Source organism: Macrotis lagotis, chromosome 5, assembly GCF_037893015.1.
Source record: "Macrotis lagotis isolate mMagLag1 chromosome 5, bilby.v1.9.chrom.fasta, whole genome shotgun sequence".
Lineage (NCBI taxonomy): Eukaryota > Metazoa > Chordata > Mammalia > Peramelemorphia > Peramelidae > Macrotis > Macrotis lagotis.
The window spans coordinates 28516106-28525097 of record NC_133662.1 but is presented as its reverse complement, the minus strand read 5'-3'; positions in this window follow the sequence as shown (position 1 = coordinate 28525097).

The following is an 8992-nucleotide window of genomic DNA, read 5'->3' as shown; positions in this document are numbered from 1 at the left end:
GTGCTGATACCTAAACCAGAAAGAACTGTGACAAAGAAAATTACAGACCAGTATCCCTAATGAATATTGATACAAAAATCTTAAATTAAATTTTGGCAATGAGAATACAGCAAATTATTACCAGGATAATATATCATGATCAGGTTGGCTTTATACCAGACAGGCAGGGATGGTTCAACATTAGAAAAACACTCAGCATAAGTAAATATATCAATAGCAAAACCAGCAGAAATTATATGATTATCTCAATAGATGCTGAAAAAGATCCATTTTTATTAAAAGCACTAGAAAGTTTAGGAATAAATGGAGTATTCCTTAAAATAATAAATAGTATCTATCTAAAACCATCAGCAAATATTATATTTAATGGGAATAAACTCAGAGTATTTCCAATAAATTCAGGGTTGAAACAAGGTTACCTAGTATCACCATTACTATTCAATTGGTAATGCTAACAGTGACAATAAGAGAAGAAAAAGAAATTGAAGAATGAGAATTGGCAAAGAGGAAGCAAAACTTTATTTCTTTGAAGAGGATATGTTGGTATATATGGAGAACCTGAAAAAATCATCTAAAAAGCTCCTTGAAACAATTAAATTCAACATAGTAGCAGGATATAAAATAAATTCATGTAAATCATCAACATTTCTATATGTGAACAACAAAGCCCAAGAACAAGAGACAGAAAGAGAAATTCCATTTAAAATAATTATGAACAACATTAAATACTTGGGAATCTACTTCCCAAGACAAACCCAGAAATTGCATGAACACAATTATAAAGCACTTCTCATCCAAATAAAGTCACATCTAAATAATTGGAAAAATGTCAAATGTTCATGGTTATGTTGAGCTGATATAATAAAAATGACAATCCTACACAAATTAAATTACTTATTCAGTGCCATACCAATCAAATTACCAAATAACTACTTTACCGAGCTAAAAAAAATAGTAATAAAACTCATCTGGAGCAACAAAAGGTCAAGAATAGCAAGGGAGCTGATGAAAAAGAAATGTAAAGGAAGGTATTCTAGCTCTATCAGATCTAAAACTATACTATAAAGCAGGAGTCATCAAAACTACCTGGTTCTAGTTAACAAAAAGAGTAATGTAGTAGTGGTTTAAGATAGGTACAAGATAAAATGCAATAAATGACTACAACAATCTACTATTTGACAAACCCAAAGATATCAGTTTCTGGGATAAAAAGTCATGATTTGACAAAAATTGTTGGGAAAACTGGAAAATATTTTGGCAAAAAACTAGACATAGATCCACATGTCACACCATATACCAAAATGAGGTCAAAATGGGTACAGAATTTAGACATAGTGATACCATAGATAAATTAATAGGCCAAGAAATATGCTTTCTATCAGACATATGCAAAGGAGATAAATTTATGACTAAACAGGAGTTAGAGAACATTATAAACTGCAAAATGAATTATTTTGACTATATTAAAGTAAAAAGTTTTTGTACTAATAAAAATCAATGCTGCCAGGATTAGAAGGAATTCAGAAAGCTAGGAAACAATCTTCACAAATAAAAGTTCTGATAATGGTCTCATTTCTAAAATGCATAGAGAATTGCACCAAATTTATAAGGTCACAAGGCATTTCCCCAAATGAAAAATTATCAAAGGATATGAACAGACAATTTTCAAATGAAGCAATTAAATCTATATATAATCATCTAAAAATGCTCCAAATCATTATTGATTAGAGAAATGCAAATTAAAACAACAATGAGATATCATCTCATACCTATCAAATTTATCAGATTGGCCAAGATGAGAAAAATGTAAAATGATCAATGTTGGAGAGGATGTGGGAGGACTGAGACACTGATGTGCAGATGATGGAGTTGTGAATGGATGCAACCTTTCTGGAGAGCCATATGGAACGATGCCCAAAGAACAATAAAAGTGATCATGCTCTGTGACCCAGAAATTCCAATTCCAGGTCTATATCCAAAAGAAATTAAAGAAAAAGGGAAAAGTCCTACATGTTCCAAAATGTCCATAGCAGTTCTTTTTGTAGTGGCAAAGAATTGGAAATTGAGGGGGTTCTCATTAATTGGGGAATGGCTAAGCAAGTTATGGTTCATGAATACTATGGAATATTATTGGTTTATATGAATCCATGAGTGCTCAGACTCTAGAGAAACATGGAATGATTTATGGAGTCTGATGCTGAACGAAGTGATTAGAACCAAGAAAACATTATACACATCAACAACAGTATTGTGAGATAAACAACCTTGATTGAAGCAACTCCTCTCTACAATACAGAAAGCTAGGATAACTTCATTAGACTGACTATGAACTATATTTTTTTCCCATCCAGAGGGAGAAAAAACAAAACAAAACACACACACACACACACACACACACACACACACACACACACACACACACACTTCAGAATCTGATGAACACTTTGTAAAAATTATCTCTTATGTATCTCTTTCCCTTAATCCTAATTCCTCATACTGAAAATTACTAATATCTAAACATATTTATCAAAATATGTATGTACAATGCTAACCTGAGTTTTTGCTAATGAGAGTGGGGGATGGGAAGGGAGGATGGAAAGAAATGTTGTAACAAGAATAAACATATGAGTATTGAAAATAAATAAATAAATTTTTTAAGAAAGGAGAAAAAGAAAAATACATACATTTGAAAACTAAGTAAAGCCCCCCTCAAAAGAAAAATATTTTAACATCAATTTTCATTAGAGAGATTGCTGTCTAACTTTCTTTATCTCTTTTGACTCTTCCTGATTTAGGGATCAATATCATATTAACCTCATAAAAGGAATTTGGCAGAACTTCTCCCATTTTAAAAAATAATTTATAAAGAATTAGAATTAATTGTTCCTTAAATTTTTGCACAATTCGCCTTTAAATACATATGAACCTGGAGACTTTTTCTTAAGGATTTTTAACAGTTTCTTCAATTTCTTTTTATGAAATCAGGTTAGTTAAGTATTTTATTTTCTCTTCCATTAATCTGACTAGTTTGTATAATTGTACGTATTCATCCAATTTACTCAGGTTGTCAAATTTATTGGTATACTATTGGGCAAAATAGTTTTGAATGATCTCTTTATTTCCTCCTCATTGGTGGTGAGTTCATCCTTTTCAATTTTGAAACTGGTAATTTGCTTGTCTTCTTTCTTTTTTAAAAAAATCAGATCAATCCAAAGTATATCTATTTTATTATATTTTTCCATAAAACCAATACTTAGTTTTATTTACTACATTATTGGATTTCTTTCTTTAATTGGATCAATCTTTCTTTTGATTTTGAGAATTTATTATTTGATTTTTAATTGGGCAGCTTTAATTGGTCTATTTTCTTTTAGCTTTTTTAATTACATATCCAAATCTCTGATCTTCCCTTTTTTAATTTTAATTTAATTAAGGATTTAGTGTTATAAAATTTCCTCTGAAAACTGCTTTAGCTGCAGGCCTTAAATTTTAGTGTCCCATTGCTCTCATTTTTTGGATGAAATGGTTGGTTATTTCTATGATTTGTTGTTTGATTCACTCATTCTTTAAAATTGTTATTTAGTTTCCAATAAATTTTTGGTTTATATTTCCAAGGCCCCGTATTACATATATTTTTATTGCATCATGATGTGAAAAGCATGCATTTATTTTTTCTGCCTTTCTGCCTTTGTTTGTAAGGTTTTTATACCCTAATATATGGTCCATTTTGGTATAAGTACTGAGTACTGCAGAGAAAAAGATATATTATTTTCTATCCCCATTTAGTTTGTTCCATAGGTCTATCATATCTAAGTTTTCAGAGATGTTATTCCCTTTCTCAACTTCCTTCTTGTTTATTTTGTGGTTAGATTTATCTTTTTATGAGAAAGGGAGCTTGGGGGTCCCCCCATTATTATAGTTTTCCTAAATCTCCTTGTAATTCATTCAGCTTCTCCTCTCAGTATTTGATGCTATAACAGTTGTTGCTATAACTTCTATTGCTATGCTATAACTTCATTGTCATAAGAAAATGTGGTTTCTTTCCTTATCCCTTTTAATACGTATTTTTTTTTTAGTTTTTGCAAGGCAATGGGGTTAAGTGGCTGGCCCAAGGCCACACAACTAGGTAATTATTAAGTGTCTGAGGCCGGATTTGAACTCAGGTACTCCCGACTCCAGGGCTGGTGCTCTATCCACTGCGCCACCTAGCTGCCCCTTAATATGTATTTTTGCTTTTGCTTTTACTGAGATCAGGATTTTATTTACTTCCACTGAAGCATAATATATTTTGTTCCAATGTTTTACCTTTACACTTGTTTATCTCTCTGCTTCATATGTGTTTCTTTTAACAACATATTGCTGTATTCTGATTTTTAATCTATTGTGATATCTGATTAAGTTTTATGGGAAAATCTCTTTTATCTATTTCACATTTACAGTTAAGATTAATAATTCTGTTTTTCCTTTCAAGTTACCTTTCCCTGTTTATACTTTCCTCTTTCCTTTCCTCTTATTCCTACTCACCAATGTTTTGTTCCCTGTACCCTTTTCTTTGAAATTTTAACTTAAGCTTTACTTTTACTTTTACCTTCACCTTCTCATTTATCAGTCCTTTCTTACCCTTTCTTTCCCTTCCCTCTCCCTTAATTCCATGTATGGCTGGATAGATTTTGAACTTCAATTGGGAATGTATGTTATACCCTCTCTGGACTAAATATATGGAGAGGAGGATTTACTCAGTGTCCACATACCTCCCAGCTTTCCCTCAACTATAATAATTCTTTGTACCTCCTCACCAGGTGTTATTTAACCATTAATGCCTAGCCTTATTTTTATGTCTTAATTGTTTAAATCCTGTCCTGTACCTACAACCTCTTTCTTAAAATAATATTCCTATTATCTATCCTGATAGAAATACCATTACAAAAAGTTTGTTGATATATTGCTTATCTCTATTTTTGAAAAGAGGAATAATTTTACTTGAAATTATAAAATTAAACTGCACTGATCACAATGGAGATTGACTAGCATTCAAATATACAATTTAATGAATTAAAAAGGAATATATCTCAATTATGTATTTACTTTGCATAGTTCCATCAAAGTAAATATATGAATTGATATCTTCTGATTTTATATCATCCATATTTCCTAATATATTCATCTGCCACTTTTACTCAAAAGATCAGTTCCTTTTTTATCGATATTTTATTTTTCCAAATACATATTATGAAGGTTTTTCAATATTCAACCATATGTAAATGTGCATTTTTAAATTACAAAATTTTCTTTCACCCTTCCTTCCCAAACCCCCTCCTTTTAGTGGCATCAGGTTAATATTGTATATACATATTTGCCTTAAGCATGTTTACAGATTAGTCATTTTCAGTATGACAAATTAAGATTAAAGGGAGGAAATCTATAAGAGATTTTAATAAACAGTGAATGTAGGGGGCAACTAAATAGTGCAGTGAATAGAGCTCCAGCCCTGGAGTCGGGAGTACCTGAGTTCAATTCCAGCCTTAGACACTTAATAACTGCCTAGCTGTGTGACCTTGGGCAGGTCACTCTTAACCTCTTGCCTTAAATAAAAAAAAAATTTAAAAAACAGAATGCAGTGTGAATCAGATTCTAAAGAATTTTTCTTTTGTTTTGTTTTGCTTTGTTTTTCTTCCTCTGGATGGAAATAGCATTGTCCTAAGCCAGTCTAATAGGATTATCCTAACTCTCTGAACTGCTGAAAGCAGCTGCACTATTGGTTGATTATCTAGTGATTCAAATCATTGCTTCACATCCACTAAGTATACTTCCCTCTTCTGTACCATTAGAAATACACTTCTAAAGATTCATAAATCATATGAAATTATAATCGATTTATACTGCTCCCTCTTTTCAAGTATCCTTCATGAATATACAATTCTCATGAGTCAAACCATCATGAAAAGCTAAATCATTTCATGAACTATTTCTACATTCCATCCATCCTAAACATACTCCCTACCATTGTAGTCAAAGCATCAAGCAAAGCAAAATCACTTCATTATCTTTTCATGTCCATGTACAACTCTCTAAGTAGACTCTATTTCTCTAAATCTACAGTACTCCAAGCATGGACCTATAATCCTCCTCAACCAAATCTAAAGATGCCTTTAGTTCTTCAACCACAGCTTTGTAACCCTTGTATACAAAAATATGCATTAATAAAAAATCATTTCCAATGGATATAAATTATACTACAACTCTCCTAAACTTATATATCCAGTTTAATGTTCTTGACTAGTGTTTCCCTTCCCCACCCCTTCTATTCACCTTTTAATGCATCTCTTGAGTCTTATATTTGAAGATCAAATTTTCTGTTCAGTTTTGTTCTTTTAATCAGAAAATGTTGGAAGTCCTCTATTCATCTATCATCCTCTATTCAATCTATCTTTCCCCTGACAAAATATGCTGAATTTTGCAGGGTAATAATTTTTGGTTGTAATCCAAGATCCTTTTCCCTCCAAAATATCACATTCCATATCTTCTGATCCTTTAATACTGAAGCTGATAAATACTATGTCATTCTGATTGTGCTTCTTTTGTATTTAAGTTACTGCTTTTTGACTCCAATATTTTCTCCATTAGTTTAGAATTCTGGAATTTGGCTGTGATATTCCTTTGAGTTTTTATCATGGAGTCTCTTTCTCTATGTATTCTGTATATTCTTTCAAGAACTATTTTGTCTAATTGTTCTAGTATAAAGGACAATTTTCCATGATAATGTCTCAAAAGATGTTTTCAAGGTTTTTAAAATTTACTTATTTATTTTCATTTATTTGCACATGCATATTTTTCAAGTAACAAAATTTCCTTCCACCCTCCCTTCCCACTCCCTTCCCCTCTGTGGCAGTCAGGTTAGCCTTGTACATACATATTTTGATAAACATGTTTACAGATTAATATTAATTATTTTCAGTATGAGAAATTGGATTAAGGGGAAGAGATACATTAGAGATATTTTATATAAAGTGTTCATCAGATCCTGGAGGGCTGCTTTATTTTGTGTGTGTGTGTGTGTGTGTGTGTGTGTGTGTGTGTGTGTGTGTTTTGTTTGATTTTATTTTTATTCCTTTGGATGGGCATAACATAGTCCATAGCCAATCTAATACAGTTGTCCTGGTTCTCTGAGCTGCTGAAAGGAGTTGCTTCCTCTCACATTGTTGTTGATGATGTGTATGTTATTCTCTTGGTTCTACTACCTTCATTCAACATCAGATCCTGTAAGCTATTCCATGCTTCTCTAGAATCTGACATTTATGGTTTCTTATAGAACAATAGTATACCATAGTATTCATGTACCATAACTTTTTAATCCATTCCCCAATTGATGGGCATCCCTTCAATTTCCAATTCTTTGCCACTACAAAAAGGGCTGCTATGAATATTTTGGAACATGTAGGACTTTTCTCATAATTTTTTCTTATAATTTCTTCTGGATATAGTCTTAGGATTGGAATTGCTGGGTCAATTTATTGCTCTTTGGGCATAGAACCATATAGCTCTCCAGAAAGTTTGGATCTGTTCACAATTCCACCAGCAATGCATCAGTGTCCCAATCCTCCCACAACCTCTCCAGCATTACTCATTTTCCTTTTTCCTCATCTTGGCTAGTCTGACACATGCTACCTCATTGTTGTTTTAATTTGCACTGCTCTAATTAATAATGATTTGGAATCTTTTATATGATTTTATATATATAGCTTTAATTTTTTCATTTGAAAACTGTTCATATCCTTTTTTATCTAAACTTTCAGGTAGATAAGTAATTTGCATATTATCTTTTCTGGATCTATTTTCCAGATTATTTATTTTTCCAAAAAGGTACTTTACATTTTCTTCAATTTTTTTAGCCCTTTGATTATGTTTGGTGGTATTTTTTTTCTCATAGTTTCATTACTTTCTATTTGTCCAATTCTAAGTTTTGGAGTTTTAATTTCTTCAGGTAGCTTTTTTTATGTCTTTTTCCAGTTGGTCAATTTTACTTTTGCATGAAATGTTTTTCCTTTTCCAGTTGTCTAATATTCCTTTTTGCTGAGTTGCATTCACTTTCAGTTGGTCATTTGACATTTAGATGAGTTGCTTTCAGGGGCAGCTAGGTGGTGCAGTGAATGGAGCACTGGCCCTGGAGTCAGAGGGTCCTGAATTCAAATATGAATTCAGACACTTAATAATTACCTAGCTATGTGACCTTGGGAAAGTCACTTAACTCCACTGCCTTATCAAGAACAAAAACAAAATACCTAGATAAGTTGCTTTCTTTTTCCAGCTGGTCAATTTTATTTTTGATGACTTATTTTTCATACTTTTCCTGAATGGCTCTCATTTCTTTTTCTTTCATTTTTCTTCTTCCTGTTTCCTTTGGTATTTGAAATTTTTAAAAGATCTTTCTTGACATTTTGGATTTTAGTACAACTCATAAACTCCTTTGAGACTCCTTGTGTAAGTAGCTTATCACTGCTTTCTTCTTCTGAGTTGATATTTTTATGCCCTCTATCTGAATAGCACATTTCTATGGTTAGTGCTCATTTTGTTTTATTTTTAATCATTCTGATAGTTGAGTTCTGTTCCTGGGGTGTAGGGAGTATAGTATTAAGCTTTTTGGATTGGGACTGGGATTTGATACCTGACTTATCACTTACCAAGATGTTGCCTCTGCAGAATTTGTTACAAACTAGTCCTGTCTATTGTCCCAATCTTCCTAGGCTCAGACTTTTCCAGTGGTTAGTATACTGCCTGTTGGGTTGCCATATAGCTACTAGGTTCAGGGCCACTGTCTAGCTGCCAGGATCTGGGTTGCACTGTGGCTAGAAGCTTCCTGTTGTCTTCCCCCCACCTCCCACTTAGTGGGGTATACTTCCCCTTTTCCCCTGAGGAGACAAACCTTCACTTAAGATACTTCACAAAGTCAACAACTGAGAACTTATCTTATCCTTTGGGGGGGGGGTGGAACCTA